The sequence below is a fragment of the Amblyraja radiata genome, chromosome 13 (genome assembly GCF_010909765.2).
Source record: "Amblyraja radiata isolate CabotCenter1 chromosome 13, sAmbRad1.1.pri, whole genome shotgun sequence".
NCBI lineage: Eukaryota > Metazoa > Chordata > Chondrichthyes > Rajiformes > Rajidae > Amblyraja > Amblyraja radiata.
Genome location: NC_045968.1, coordinates 3,096,630 through 3,113,639, shown reverse-complemented (window position 1 = coordinate 3,113,639; position 17,010 = coordinate 3,096,630). Strand labels below are relative to the sequence as shown.

General features: G+C 41.4%; 1 non-coding gene across 1 annotated transcript; it reads left to right on the top strand.

Moving 5' to 3' along the window:
- The first annotated feature begins 12,204 nt into the window (after positions 1–12,204).
- LOC116980208 lies at positions 12,205–12,395 on the top strand. The gene has a single exon (XR_004413900.1). It is a non-coding gene; the product is annotated as a U2 spliceosomal RNA (small nuclear RNA).
- Positions 12,396–17,010: the final 4,615 nt, after the last annotated feature.

Here is a 17,010-nt window from a genome sequence, read left to right as displayed (position 1 = left end):
ATCTTCTCTTTCCTGTTGCCTCAATTCCAAGCCCTGGAATTCCCTCCCTGATACCAGATTCCGTGTTGCTCTCTTTTTTTAAGGCATTCAATGAAACCTACTGTAATTCTCTGTACAATGTGCAATGTGAACATTTTGTTTGACAATTGCTCCAGTGAGGAAAATAATGTTTTAAAACTGTTGTACAAATGGAAATATTGCCATTAAGAGGCACTATATCATATATGAGATTTGTGCAGCTAGAGGAATGCATAAAACAGAACATTACCTTGATCATCATCGACAACAAAAAGGCTCATGTTTTTTCTGTTAATAGTGTAATAAGAGTTAATGTCTGAAGAAAGGTCCCGACCCAAAATGTCACTCATCCTTTCTCTCTAGAGATCCTGCCTGACCCGCTGAGTTATGCCAGCACTTTGTGTCTATCTTTGGTACAAACCAGCATCTACAGTTAACTGTTTCTACAATAGTTTTTACATCTTGTAAACCAGCATAACTTAAAAATACTAATTGCATTGAAATATCTCAATTGTCTTCTTCCTGCATACATTCTACTCCAAAAGGTATTTGATAATTCAGGAGACCCGAATTAGATTCTGACCTCAGGTGCCCTCTATGTGGTGTGTGCACGTTCTCCCTGTGACTGCGTGGATTTCCTCCAAGTGCTCATGTTTCCTCCCACATCCCAAAGACTTGTGGATTTGTAGGTTAATTGGCAAACGGTAAATTTCCCCTACCGTGTGGGGAGTGGTTGCGAAGATGGGGTAACGCGCGTTGGTGTGAGCGGGAGATCGATGGTCGGCACAGTTGGTGGGCCGAAGGGCCTGTTTCAATGCCGTGCATCTAAATTAAAAAGTGAAATTAAAATCTAATTCCGTGGTCTGTGAGTTCAAGCAACTCGATGGAAATGCTGGAGAAAACAATATCAGACAATTCAGAACGATGTATTCACATCCAGTTCAGTAAAGGGCCTGTCCCACTTATGCGACCTTGCCTCGCAAATTACGCGACCTCGTGGTCGCTTGAGGTGTACGGGTACCGTATGGCCGCGCGGGGCCGGTTCCACTTAGAAGCGCGGAGGGGTATGGAGTTTAGCGGGGCTGGTCCTGACATCACGCGGGGCTTCGAAATTCTTGCAGTGACCAAAATCTTCGTTCGCCAACGGCCTGTCGGCCCGCGTATGCACGCAGGCGCATTGCAGTCATACGCAGCATCTTGATGTTGTACGCAGCGTCTTGACAGCGTACGCAGCGTCTTGACGGCGTACGCCTAGCGCGTGGCGTTTCGTGATGACATCACCGCCCGGCGTGGCGTTGCGTGATGACGTCACCGCCCGACGCCGTGCGACGCCCAAATTCAGTCGGCCCGCCTCCTGACCAGCTGATTTGTAAGCATGAGGTAAATGACGTCACGCGCGAACTTAGCGTGAACTCCGCGCGACCTCCGCTCGCACCAAACGCACGCAATCGCATGCAAGTGGGACAGGCCCTTAAGGATTTACTTTGTTGTGTTTGGATTACAAGGTGATGCAGCTGGAATATGTCATTCATGGGCAAAAGCACAAATGCTGTCACTTCCCACTTGTTAGCTGTGTAAAAAAAAAAATCAAGATGCATTATAAAACAGTCCAAGTGAATTAATATTTATTTGTACTTGTCGTCGCAACTCACTTTCATGGGATTTTGTGGTTGACCCATGGAGGAAACTACACAGTTCCTTAATGATATAATTATAATGCCTTGACTGTATGCTACAATGGAACCTACATGAGAGATCAAAGTTAAAATGCGAACACAAAACAGATGAAGGGGCTGAAAATAAATCAACATAGTATAACTAAATTATGCAGAAATAATAAATAAAGCTGGCACTGGCTTGTTTGATGAAGTTCTTTAAAAGGTTGGCACTGGGGGAAGAAATGAAATGTAGCTACCACTTTAGGTTATCAGTAGTTATGATGTTGCCTCAATGCTGGAAGGGAACTATCAGACTGAAGTTAAAAAGGTGAATGCAAAGTTTAAGTAAGCAATCATCGACTGAAACATTTACTGAGATGGACAGCTAAAGACTTTGATGGAAAATTAAAACAAAAGATAAATAAATCCTGCCAAAAATGGGGACATTTCAATCATCCTTAACAAATGAAATGGAAAAAAAAATCAGCTTTTAAGTAGTAGCAATAATTGAAAGCAGTGAGGAATTCCTAAGTTAAAATTTCATTTGAATCCTAATGGATTAAGTAACCTTTTTGGTACAGAAGCTACTGAACATTATTTAGTTTTAGTTTTAGAGATACAATGTGGAAACAGGCCCTTCGGCCCATCGAGCCCGTACCGACCAGCGATCCCCTCCCACTAACACCATCCTGCACACACTAGGGACAATTTACATTTTGTTTTATAACAAGCCAATTAACCTACAAACCTTTTCACCTTTGGAGTGTGGGAGGAAACCAAATATCTCAAGGAAAACCCACGCAGGTCACGGGGAGAACGCACAAACTCTGTACAGACTAGCACCCGTAGTCAGGATCAAACCCGGGTCTGTGGCGCTGTAAGGCAGTAGTTCTACCGCTATGCCACCCTGCCGCCTTTAATTTAATGTGACTTCTTGGACTCTGGGGTTATACAGTAAAATTCCTTGCCATTACCTCCAGTGAGGCTTTACCTCCATGGCAGACTACTGATGACAAATAAATAATTTATATAACACCTTTCATGATTTCAGTGCATTATAAAGTACTTAAAATTAATGGCTTATATGTTAAAAGTGGTGGGTTATGTGAGTATGGAATGGAGGTTGACTTTAGATAAGAAACAGGGATGTCAAGGTTCCCAGAGATTTGTGGAGTTTTAACTCCATGTACATCTTTTCTGCCCTGTTGTGGGAATGAAAGTTATCCCGATTGTTGCCTTGGATTCTTGTATAATGGATAGCATTCCGGAACAGGCTGTTGAATCATGTCGATCCAAATGATTATCTGGTTAGAAGGGTGGGAATGGATCCAGGGAGGAAGATCTCAGTTGGTGAAGAATTGATTTCCAATCCCAGATGGATCAATCAGATTTCTAAATGTTTGATCCGAAGGAGAGGAAATCATCTTCAGTTGTAGAGTTTTTCACCGAGAGGGTGGTGGGCATACGGAGTGAGCTGCCGGAGGAAGTAGTTGAGGCAGGTACTATAACAACATTTATTTGAGCAGATACATGAAAAGGAACGGTTCAGAGGTATATGAGAGAATTGCAGGCAGATTGGACTAGCATTAAAGGGCACAAAACGCTGGAGTAACTCAGCGGGACAGGCAGCAACTCTGGAGAGAAGGAATGGGTGACGTTTTGGGTCGAGACCCTTCTTCAGACTCCCACCCCTCCTCTCCAGAGATGCTTCCGGGGTGGAAGATTGCAACCTTTACGTGGCCCGCCCTGTTTCGACGAATGCAATCAACCTGGCGTGCACAATCAAATAAGATCAAATAGTACAAGTTGTCCTACAGCTTTAGGATGTGCACGCCATACGCAAGAAGAAAAAGAAGAAGAGAAGCTTCCTGTCCCTCTGAGTTACTCCAGCATTTTGTGTCTATCTTCGATTTAAAGCCGCATCTGCAGTTCTTTCCTACACATTAAAGGGCACGTTGGTTGGCATGGATAAGTTGGACCGAAGTTGGGATTCTATGACATGCCAAATCCTATCAAACTCCTAAGAAAGTAAGTATGCTTCCTGATCACTATGATCCTCAGTGTGAAGGAACCAGGTTACGTTGCTATGATATGGATGCCTAGGAACATTAAACTATTGACTATCTTCAGATCATCATACATTTTAAAAAGTTTTAGACTTTAAAAACCTTTTATCATCCTGACATTCTACTTGCAGTATTTTAATAATTAAATTAAGATGCCCAATAGTAAATAGTATTTCCATTATCAAGGGGAAGAATGGAGATAAGGAAGCAAACATAATTGAGACGATGAAGGAAGAACCTGCATCTCGTGACTCCTGCATGCCTTGGCTTTACATTAAGAAGGCAATGTTTTAAGCACTCAATAACAGGAAGGGGGTGGCAGGGGAGAGAGTTAATTGGGCCTTTTGCATTACACCAGCACGATCGTGGAGCCACAGATAAGGCAAGCATTACATTACTATTGACGCTCATTTGTCCCTTCCTCATTTCCATTTTCGACACTCTCTAAATGAGGACATGACGAATGAGATTACTGCTCAACGCCCACGAATAATGATCTGTTTACACGGTTTATCCGGGAAGAATGGAATTAGGACTATTCATTTGCTTCCACTTCAACCTTGAGAACAAATACAAGGGAATGCTTCAATCAACAGCCTTCGTGTGCACTAAAAATAAGCATGAGGAAGGGTCTCGACCCGAAACGTCCTCCATTCCTTCTCTCCAGAGATACTGCCTGTCCTGCTGAGTTACTCCAGCGTTTTGTGTCTATCTTTGGTTTCAGCCAGCATCTGCAGTTCCTTCCTACACACACTAAAAATAAGTGATTTGCCAACCACTTTTAACAAATACCATTCTAAATGATCAGATTCATCTCTACTTATTCTGTGATCTCAAAAGTAAAATCAAGTTTTAAATCTGCATGCTAGGAACTGCACTCTCTTCCACAAGCCACACTTTGTCCCAAACAAATTATTAAGGAGGCTTATAAACAAGTGTTAATTAAATAATGAGCGAAATAAAAATAATGAAGGATATTGTGTTAAAATAAAATCTTGGGACAGTTGTATCCATTTACTTTGGTCATGGAGTTTTCGGATTTATATTTCAGGAAGCTATAATTAAAAGTATAGATACATTACTTAATTAATAATAATAATGATGCTAAATATTTTAATATTTTAACTTGATTTTTAAATACAAAGAATTTTAACGATGGAATTGAAATTCAAAAATTTGTTGTTGCTCCTCATAAAGATGTATAAGTTCCATTTCAATGCAGAAAAAATATATTGTGCACCATGTGTAAATCAGTAAACATAATAGATTAACAAGAATGTTGCCAGTACTCGAGGGCTATAGGTACCATATGAGATGGTTGATGATATGCAATAACAACATCTAAAATATATTGGAATAAATAGATAGATAGGAAAGGTCAAGAGGGATATGGGCATATTGCAAGCAAATGGGACTCGCTTCGATGGGGCACCTTAGTCGGCATGAACATCAACATGTACATCAACATCAACAGCTGCAAGTCCTGTTTTAACTTCAGACTGAAGAAATCTCCCAAGCCAAAACATTACCTTTCCATACTCTCCAAAGATACTGCCCGCTGAGTTACTCCAGCACTTTGTGTAATTTTTCTTGTAAACCGTCATCTGTATTTCCTTGTATCTAACCACAACAATGTTTGTGCTTCCTTGTATAGAAACTAAGAACTGCAGATACTGGTTTATACCAAAGATAAACACGGACTAGGGGAGATTATGTGTTCGGCACGGACTAGAAGGGTCGAGATGGCCTGTTTCCGTGCTGTAATTGTTATATGGTTATATGGAGTGCTGGAGTAACTCAGCAGGTCAGGAAGCATCTCCGGAGAAAAAGGACAGGTGACGTTTCGGGTTGGGACTCTTGAATCCCGGCCCGAAACGTCAGCCAACCTTTTACTCCAGTTCTTCTTCCTCCACTGGTCTCTGGCAATAGAATGTGCTGGCACATTCACAATCTGGGATTTGTCAGCAAATGTCAGGATGTGCCTGACCTGAGCCTGCCTGTATTTACCATTGAAATGCAGATATTCTTAGTTTAGTGCAGCTTACAGATACAGCACGGAAACAGGCCCTTCGGCCCACTGAGTCGGCACCGGTCAGCGATCCCCGCACACTAACACTATCCTACACACATAATTTATATTTATTCCAAGCCAATTAACCTACAAACCTCCACGTCTTTGGAGTGTGGGAGGAAACCTAAGATCTTGGAGAAAACCCACGCAGGTCACGGGGAGAATGTTCGTGCACCCACTGTCAGGATCGAACCCGGATCCCTGGCGCTGTATACCCACGCCCATCCCTGGCGCACTAGCGTTGTGCCACTTTGTCGCCTTCCACACGAGTTTCCCATTAAAGTCTCTCCAAGGCTGTCAGATGTACAACATGAATTCAGATCCATTCTTCTTCATTTCCCAGAAGCTGGCATACGCAGAGAAGAATTCCTCCCATACCACGAGAAATACATTTTGCAATTCATGAATTTTCAGCGAAAGACCGTAAAGAGTTAAAAAGCCCTCAAGCTGGCTCGTTAGCACGAGATAGAAAAACCGCAGAAATGTATCATGTTGAAACGTTCAAATTAGTTTAACCTTGTTCAAAACAAAGCTCACTTGTACACTCTCCATGAAATGATAGGAAACACTTCCTTCACCACCACTACTGAGCAACTCCCCCAATCCCCTTCTCAGCATGGTACAAGTGATCTACTGATGTTATCTTCAATCTGGCAGTGAATTATAGCACTGCGTTTGTGGTGAAGCGCATGAGGCTAATGATTAAACTAATATGCCCTTCCACACATCTGGAAAGTTACAAATATATGGTACTAGTTTGCAAGTAAGATACTCAAGCCAGGTTTGAAGGGTACTGAGTATAGCGTGATGTGTGGTGGGATGAATAATTGTGGAGAGTATGGTTTGTGCTAAATGCAGTACATTAATATAGGAATAGACACTTAGGAATCCTGCCTGTGGAAAACTCTTTTTTGCCATTAGTGAACTGACTGTGCATTGCTGCAGGGCAGAGAAACTCTAGCTGAGGGAATCCTCATCTAGCCTTGTGTTTTCAGGATTATTCTTAAGGAGAGTGAATGGTGATTTATTAATATTTGTAACCAATGTCAGTCGCATTTCACTATTACAGTTGTGCATGATCACATGTCAAGAATACACTGTACAAACAGACAGAGGGTTACATTAGGATGTGTCCACTAGTGGGAGAGTCAAGGACTAGAGGCCATAGCCTCAGAATTAAAGGACGTTCTTAAGGAAGGAGATGAGGAGGAGTTTCTTTAGAGGTTGGTGAATCTGTGGAATTATTTGCCGTAGAAGGCTTTGGAAGCAATGTCAGGGGATATATTTAAGGCAGAGATCGATAGATTCTCGATCAGTACGGGTGTCAGAGGTTATGGGGAGAAGGCAGGAGAATGGGGTTAGGAGGGAGAGATGGATCAGCCATGGTTGAATGGCGGAGTAGATTTTATGAGCCGAATGTCCTAATTCTGCTCCTATCACTTACGTTCTTATGATTAAAACAGGAACAAAGAATTACTGAATACTAACATTTTGAACTTCTGCATTTTCTGTGAGCAGGTGTTAAAGAGGAACAGGCCATAACATGGATGCCGGTTTAATGAGATGGAGTCATGGAGTCATACAGCATTGAAACAGGCCCTTCAGCCCAACTTGCCCATGCCGACCAACATGCCCCATCTACACTAGTTGGGCCCATACATCTGCCAGCCTTTGGCCCATATCCTTCTAAACCTGTCCTATCCATGTACCTGTCTAAATGTTTCTTAAACTTTGCGATAGTACCTGCCTCAACTACCTCCTCCGGCCAAATAGCCCATAGATGCTGCTGCACCCGCTGAGTTTCCCCAGCAATTTTGTGTACCTTCGATATTCCAGCATCTGCAGTTCCCTTTTGAATACCTCCTCCGGCAGCTCATTTCATATACCCACCACCTTTTGTGCGAAAAGGTTCCCCCTTAGGTTCCTAATCAATATTTTCCCTGTTGCTTTCCGAAAACATTTGGCACAAGTAAAATTAGTTTTGTGTAGAGATACAGCCATTCAGATCTGACATGAAGAAGGGTTCTGACCCGAAACGTCACCTATCCCTTTTCTCCAGAGATGCTGCCAGACCTGCTGAGTTACTCCAGCACTTTGTGTCTATTAGTGCAAGGGTGTCAGATCAGCTGATGCAGAGTCTGTAAGAGGTAGGAAAGATGAACAAGCACTCACAGAAGCTGCAATGGCCGAGGCTAGAATAAGTTGTTTTGCCTGTTAGCCTTCCACCGCACAACCCACACAAAGTTTGCCAATGGAGAACCTCAGAATGAAAGGACGAACCGTTAGAATGGGGATGAGGAAGAATTTCTTTAGTCAGATGGTGGTGAATCTGTGGAATTTATTGCCACACAAGATTGGGGATTTTTTAAAAGCAGAGATTGAGAGGCTTTTGATTAGTAAGGGTGGCAAAGGTTATAGGGAGAAGGCAGGAGAATGGAGTTCAGAGGGGAAAATGGATCAGCCATGATTGAATGGGGGAGAAGACTCGATGGCCTGAATGGCCAATTTCTGCTCCGTTGTCTTATGGTCCCTTGATCATATGGTGCTCTTTTTGTTTGCCTGGTTCTGAGGCTTAGAATAGCCAGTTGGGAAGGCGGCAAATCGGAGCCTTGTGATGGAGAACTGCACTTTGGCCTGAGTGAATCATTTCCCGTTCCGTCCCCATCAGTCTGGAAGTGCAACTGAAGCCTCCCTGCCGAGTCACCTTTCAGCCAAGGTGATGGCATTCCTTGTCCAACCTTCTGATTGGCGATAGACAACAAAAAACTGGAGTAACTAATCGGGTCAGCCAGCATCTCTGGAGAAAAGGAATAGGTGACGTTTCGGGTGGAGACCCTTCTTCAGACTGAGTCGGGGAAAGGGGAAAGTGAGATGTAGATGGTGATATAGAGCGATATAGATCAAAAGAAAGATATGGAAAAAAAAACCACGGTCAAGGAAAGGTAGAGCCCACAATGGTCCATTGTTGGCTGTGCACTAGGTGATAACGAGTATACAGACAGGGAAACTCAACAGGACAACAGTGAAAATAGTACAACGACTAGGGTGGGGGAGGGACAGAGAGAGAGGGGATGCAAGGGTTCATTGAAATTAGAGAACTCAATATTCATATCATTGGGTTGTCAGGAGCATTGCTGGGGAATGTACCAAATCCACTTTACCTTGTGTTACCAAAATGGTATGCCCATCCAGAAACTCATTCAGGTGCACTAGTATTTCCCCTAACCCATGTAATAGATAAATTACAAAGAAATGCAACATACCACTTGGATGGATCAGACACAAAATGCTGGAGTAACTCAACAGGTCAGGCAGCATCTCTGGAGAGGAGGAATGAGTGACGTTTCGGGTCGAGATCCTCTTGAAGAAGGGTCTCGACCCGAAATGCCACATTCCTTCTCTTCAGAGATGCTGCCTTTCTCGCAGAGTTACTCCAGCATGTTTGTGTCTAACTTCAGTGTAAACCAGCATCTGCAGTTCCTTCCTACACATATTAGTTGGATGGAATGTTCTCCACAGTTTTCCCACCAACCGGTAAATGTCCATTAACTGAGTGCGTTACTTGTATTGGGAATGTGGGCTGTAGATTTTAGCCGGCTTGATCATTGTGACAATGCTGTGTTTCCATGCCAAGGCAAGAAATAGATACAATGAGTTAAAATGCTGACAGATGCCAATATATGTCCATAGGACAATATAAATCAATAGAACATATTTTTATGTTTCTATTTATTTTCTATGTATCTATTTATTTTCTATGTTTCTATTTATTTTCTATGTTTCTATTTATTGATTGGTGACGATCAGCCATGGTCACAATGAATGGCGGTGCTGGCTCGAAGGGCCGAATGGCCTCCTCCTGCACCTATTTTCTATTTTCTTCTATGTTCTAGGACCTTGAGGCAGACTGCATTGTAAGTGCAATCAAGTGCTCAGCCTTTATTCCTGAGGAGACTGAGGATATTTAGTAGGTCCTTATTGCTAGAGTTACATGAAAGTTTGTTGTTGAAATATTATGCTGTTTGTACAACATTAAAATATTACAATTCACATCAAATGTTATGTTACTGTAATGTACTATAATGTGTGTATTTGGCAGTTTATTACCATCAATGTATTACCAGCCATCTAATTCACTGAGGTTTATCAGTATCTTTCATCTTGTCCTGCGGGCAATACTATGTTTTATATTGTAAAAGTAATTTAAACAATGGGCTGGGAACTAAATTAATATACTGTAGTAATGGATGAAACACATTATTTTCTTTCATGAATATAATATCTCTGGAAAAAATTGAACTTTGTGTAATTTATTTGTGCCGGCATTGGCGTACTTATTGTTCTCCCAGTGTAAACCATTTTTATTAGGTTACAGCACAGACATGCTGGAATCTGATTATATTCCACAGACAAAACGAGACGCAAAGATGCTTTAGTTCTAAACTTGACAGAAATGGTACAAAAGTATTCAAGTTGTTTAAAACATGCTTGTAGCCCCTACTCTTAAAATGTGGGTTAGAAACAAGTCTGAGACGCAACATCTTGAAAATATGAGACTTGTCTTAGCAGAAAAACCAGAGCAATTTTCGAAGACATGGACACCATTCATTGATTCATTACAAGGATAGTATGGTGCAACACGACTTTGGAATTAAATCGAATTACGGGTTGGGTGATGGGTGGGGAGAGATACGAAGCAGGTATATCATCACTTTTAGTTTTTCTTTCTGTTTTTGTCATTTTATTTCTCTACGTCTTTCTTATTTCTTTTAATTACTCACTCTTCAGCTACACCTATTTGGTAGTCTAGGGGTTCTATTCTTGCACATGCACTTTCTCTCTCTCTCTCTTCTTTCTCATCTTTAGCTAAAAATTAAAATTGAAGCTGTACAATAACTGTATTATGTCATATGCCGCGGTTTATACTTTTGTACGCTGCTTCTAATAAATAAAATTAAAACATTTTTTTTTAAATGCTTGAAAATTCTTATTGACCTATCGAAAACAGAATGTGACCCATCTCAGATACTGGTCGAGTCAAGCCAGGTTGAGTTTATTGTCATATGCTCATTTATGGGGAGGTACATGTCCAATGGAAATCTCGCTCAGGCACATAGGCTCAGGCAATACACCAAAACATGAATTATAATTAAATTATACATACGTTCTGCAGAAGTAGCAAACTTCTACAGGGACACCAATGACGCGAGAGCCAAGAAGACACACCAACGCCTCTATTCCTGAGGAGACTGAGGATATTTACTAGGTCTCCAAGGACTCTTACAAGCTTCTACAGATGTACCATAGACAGCATACTGTGGGGCTGCATCACAGCTTGGTTTGGGAACAGCAATACATTGCAGAGTTGTAGTTATAGCCCAGTCCATAACAAAGAACAGCATCCTTTGAAGAACTGACTCCATCTACATATCAGCCAACATGATCGAAGCCTTGACCCACCCCAGTCATTCCTTCTTATCCCTGCTTCCATCAGACAGAAGGTACAGAAGCTTGAAATCATGTACCACCAGACGCAGGAAAAGCTTCTTCCCCTCGGTTATCAGGCTTCTAAATGACCATTCCATGAGTTAGGGTACTGTCCGAATCACCTCGACCCCGTTGCAGATATTTGAATGCGTCTATGGATCTGATGTGGTACAACCCTGAGAACTATCTTCTGCCCTCTATCTTTCCCCTTGCTCTATTGTACTTGAATTTGACTTGCTTGTATCTATGTAGGGTACATCTGACTTGTTTGGATAGTATGCAAACAAAGCCTTTCACTGGACCCCGTGCATGTGACAATATATACGTTAAAACTAAAGAAAAAAAACAGTGTAAAAACGTGACATTGGTGTAAAACAAACAAAATGCCGATTTTGAATTCATTCACACTTTCAAACTTGCACTTATTTTATGTTGAAGGAAATAACAGAGGCAGTAAGTTTGTTTTATAGCTTAGCCAAACTAATATTATCTGTTCAGATCAAATCAACACACAAAATATTTTCTAAAAAAAGGTTTTCTTTACTGCAAAAACTTGCAGTATTTTATTTGCAGCTTTTGCATGCTCCTTTATAACATTTTACAAATATTTTACAACAGTACAACTTGATTATTAAAACAAGGACAACTTCAATTCTTGATTTTTTTTTAAAATACAACAATGACCCCAATTATCCCATTCCACCCACTCATTACTCTTGACGCAACCAAAATTATTTCTGAAATATTGGTCATAGTTGGTGCAAAAATGCTCCAAAATAAGGTTCAGATTGCACCAGGGAGCATCTAAAACCCCAGAGTTTCCAGGGCCCTTAAGCGGGTGCGAGGGACTTTGAGCTTCGCGCTCGTGATGTGCACATTATTTCACATAAATTTTTATAATCCCATTGCTTCTCGGCCTTTTGGCTAAGACCAAGTCTAGTATCTGTTCTTATCAGTTTAATATCTGATACGTCACTTATCTAGGGACCATATATTAAATTGACTTTTGGAACAGGGAGATGGAATAGGGGCTTGCTCCGTCCACTCCACGCATCGACCCAGTATTGCAGTGTCTCTGGGAACGGTGCACAAAGAAAAATAAATAAATAAAATAAAATAAAAAATAAATAGATTATATTAAAAAAAAGGATTTTTTAATAAGCTTGTCATGCCATCTCCCTTTTTGAAAAGCTTCATAGGGGCCTGGGCTGGATTCAACAGATTACAAATGGAGGCGCTGCCGTATGGCTAGTCACAGCATTGACGTCGGTAAGACAGATGCACTGCAGAGAACTAAACAGAAGCTTTATTTTTTTGTCAGTTTAGTTTTTAAAGATATAGCATGGAAACAGGCCCTTCGGCCCACCGAGTCCATTCCGACCATCAATCACTTATTCACACTAGTTCTATGATATCCCACCTTCTTATCGAATCCCTACACATTAGGGGAAATTTTACAGAGACCAATTAACCTACAAACCAGCACGTCTTTGAGATGTGACAGGAAACTAAAGCATGAAAAGGAAACACATGCAGTCACGGGGAGAACGTGCAAACTCCACGCAGACAGCACCCGAGGTCAGGATCAAAACTGGGTCTCTGCTGCTGTGAGGCAGCAGCTCTACCAACTATGCCACTGTGCCACCTTTATTTTCATGACTTCCCTTCAAGGCCAATTGAGAAAGAGTGAATTGGCAATGAAGTTGGGCTGTGGATACAAGGAACTGTAGATGCTGGCTTACAAAAAAAGACACAAAGTGCTGGAGTAACTCAGCAGGTCATGCGGGATCTCTGGAGAACACGGAGAGATGACACTTTAAGTCGGGACCCTTCTTCAGACTGGTAATGAAATAGGATGGAGAAATGTCTCTTCAAGAGACTCTTGTAACTTTGCTGACCACAGTAACAGCAGTAATTATTTGGATATCTGGGTCAAAAGAATTATTCAGAATGAATAAAATTCATCAGCAGTTTCAATTCAATGCTCCTATTTACATTTGGAAAGGTAAAAGTCACCATGTGTGGCATAGTAGAAGAGTTGCTGCCTTACAGCAACTTACAGCACCAGAATCCCGGGTTCAATCCTTACTCAGGGTACTGTCTTTATGGAGTTTGTATGTTCTCCTCACGACCTGTGTTTGGTTTCCTCCCGCACTCCAATGTTTCGTAGGTTAATTGGCTCGATATCATTGTAAATTGTCCCTAGTGTGTGTAGGATAGTGTTGGTGTGCGATGATCGCAGGTCGGCACAGACCCAGTGGGCCAAAGGGTCTGAGTCCAAGCTGTATCTTTAAACTAAACTAAACAAAACTCACAATCTGTATCATTTACCCACTGAAGCATTCTCACAGTTAAACTTGAAAGATTTCAGAGATTTGCCCTCAGTTCTGGAAATTTGACACGCAAGGTCTTTGAAGTCAATGATATATACTGGTGGTTAAATACCAGAAAACCCTGTGGTCTTAGTGATTGACAGATTGATAATATGATTGGCAAATATTTTTAAGGTCATTTTTGTGTTGTTGATTATCCCACTGTTTGCAAACCAGCAGGTAGAGAAGCATAAAGCTCACCAACTGGGTCATGACTATCAAGAAATGTAACTTTCTGGCATCAACTTACCCCTATTGTTTCACTAAAATAAAAACACAGTCTGGCCACATTATGACATGTTCCTCAGCAGCCAAGAACAGTGCGTTAATGTTAACATCTAACACACATATAGATCAACCTCAATAAAACAGAGTCTCATTAGTTCATAAAATAAGGACTTTTTCCAAAAATAAAAATTCAACTTAAGAAATATGCTTAAGAAAATATATGGTTTTGCCATATATCTGAAAACAGTCTTTACTGATTTCTCACTAAGTCAAGGCCTCCATTTTATCAATTTTTCATCATCTACATAACAAAGACTTAGTTTGTGCAATGTAACCTTTTCATAAGACCTTAAAACATAGGAGCAGAGTTAAGCCATTCAGCCCATCAACTCTACCCTGCCATTCAATCAAGGCTGATCTGCTTTTCCCTCTTAACCCCATTCTCCTGCCTTCTCCCTGTAACCTCTGACACCCTTACTAATCTAGCACCTATCAACCCCAACTTTAAAAATACCCAATAACTTGGCCTGTACATGAATTCCACAGATTCGCCACCCTATGGCTAAAGGAATTCCTCCTCACCTCCATTCCAAAGATATGTCTGAAACCAAGAAAGAGATGTAATTAACAATCAGGAAGAATATTGTTCAAAGATGGTTGTGTAAGTTTATTTGCTCTTCACGCATGCGCCACGTGGCATTTTCCAGCCCCAAATTTACAATCACAGGAGCTCACTAAAGTCATATTCATTAGGGAGACAATATGCAGCCACGGTGGTGCAGCGGTAGAGTTGCTGCCTTACAGCGCTTGCAGCGCCAGAGACCCAGGTTCGATCCCGACTACGTGTGCGCTGTCTGTACGGAGTTTCTACATTCTCCCTGTGACCGCGTGGGTTTTCTCCGAGATCTTCGGTTTCCTCCCACACTCTGAAAAGACGTAAAGGTTTGCAGGTTAATTGGCTAGTGTAAATTGTAAATTGTCTCTGGTGTGGGTAGGATAGTGTTAATGTGTGGGGAACGTTGTTCGGTACGGCTGTATATCCACGCCGTATCTCTAAATTAAACCAAAAAATAGAAGCCGTTGTCGGTAGATGTGACGCATTATACAACACTAATTACCCAGCCCACAACATTCATGCTCACTATTTTTATTGGGCAAGTAGATAGACACAAAAAGCTGGTGTAACTCAGCGGGTCAGACAGCATCTCTGGAGAAAAGGAATAGTTGACGTTTTGGGTTGAGACCCTTCTTCAGACTGAGAGTCATGGGAAAGGGAACTGCGAGATATAGACAGTGATATTGAGAGATATGGAACAAATGGAAGAAAAATATGCCAAAAAGTAAAGATGATTAAGGAGAGGTTATTGTTAGCTGGGGTATAGGTAAAAATAAGTTACAGACAATGAGACTCCACAAGATAATTTTGAAGCTAGTACAGTAATTTGAGTGAGGGAGGGATGGAGAGAGAGGGTTGCAAGGATGACTTGAAGTTAGAGAAATCAAATTTCAATTTGACTCAGCAAAATAATTCTTGAGATTTTTTCCCCAGCTACTAATATGTAGGTGATTTGCATTTTCTCCAAAGCAAAATTACGTGGCAAAGATCAGAATAGACCTTTAAGTGTTACAACAGTGATAGAGAGACACAGCATGGCCACAGGCCTTGCAGCCTACCGACATCGAACTGATCATCAAGTACCTATTTATACAAATTATACATACATCCATGTTTTATTCTCGCCACTTTGAACCACACACCAGCACACTCGGGGACATTTTAGTCACCAATTAATCTACCAACCAACAAATGTTTGGAATGTGAGTGGAAACTGGATCAATTGTTGCATAGTCACCGGCAGAATCTTCAAACTCCATGCAGACAGAACCTGGGCCTCTGGTGCTGTGCGGCAGCACCACCAGCAGTGTCAATGTGTCACTTGCGTTAATGACTTGGAGAGATAAGCAAAATGTGACTATGCAACAAAATAATACTCGTTCATTACTTAAAAAGCTGACCACAAGCTTAAAGCTAATCACTGGTGTAAAGAATATGGACTGAATGGGAAATTAAAATGCTTAAAGAACGTTTAAATGTTTTGAGTACTATTTGTGGCAAAATGCACTCACATGCGTGCACAATAAATAATTTCAACGAAACATTGCAGAATGAGAAAGCTTTCAATCTCTGGCTTATAAAAGATAAGATGGCAGTATCAACGTTGTTATGTCTTATTGCACATTCCGCAGTCGTTATGGCCATGAAATGTTTGCTGTCGCCACAAAATTCAAAATCAGCAATAGGCTCTAAAAATATCCCCGAAGTCTTTAGTTTAGCTTAGTTTAGTTTAGTTTAGTTTAGAGATACAGGTCTTTCGACCCACCGAGTCCGCACCGACCAGCGATCCCCGAACATTAACACTATGGACAATTTTATATTTTTACCAAGCCAATTAACCTACAAACGTGAATGTCTTTGGCGTGTGGGAGGAAACCGAAGACCTTCCAGAAACCGAAGTTCTGGCCTTTTCCTACTGGTCCAGCTCTCCCACCTCTACTTTCAGCCTGAAGAAGGGCCCCGACCCGAATTGTCACCCATCTTTTTTCTCCAGAGACGTCGCCAGACCCGTTGAGTTACTCCAGCACTTTGTGTGTATCTTCAGTATAAACCAGCATGTGCAGTTCCTTTCTATACATATCTTCACAGTCTATTACCATGAGTCACTTTGGCCAGAGAGATTTGTTTTCATCTATTGATTTAGCTATTTATTATGTGGTTTTCAGGGTCCTTCCTTACTTCGAAATCACCAATTGGGCTCAAACTGTGGCTGAGGTTAGTTTAGGTTTATTATTGTCATATGTATAGTGAAGAGCTTTGTTTTGCATGCTTTCCAAGCAGATCTAATATAGTACAATCATGTCAAACTCAAGTAGAATGGATAAAGCAAAGGCATCAATGGGTTCTTCAGATAAAGTTTGATGTCCTCAATGGGTTAAAGGTGAATTGAACAGTGGCCTAGCTTATGGAAAGACCATTCAGAATCCTGATAACAGAGGGCGAGAAGCTGTTCTTGAGTCTGGTGATGTGCACTTTCAGGCTTTTGTACCCTTTG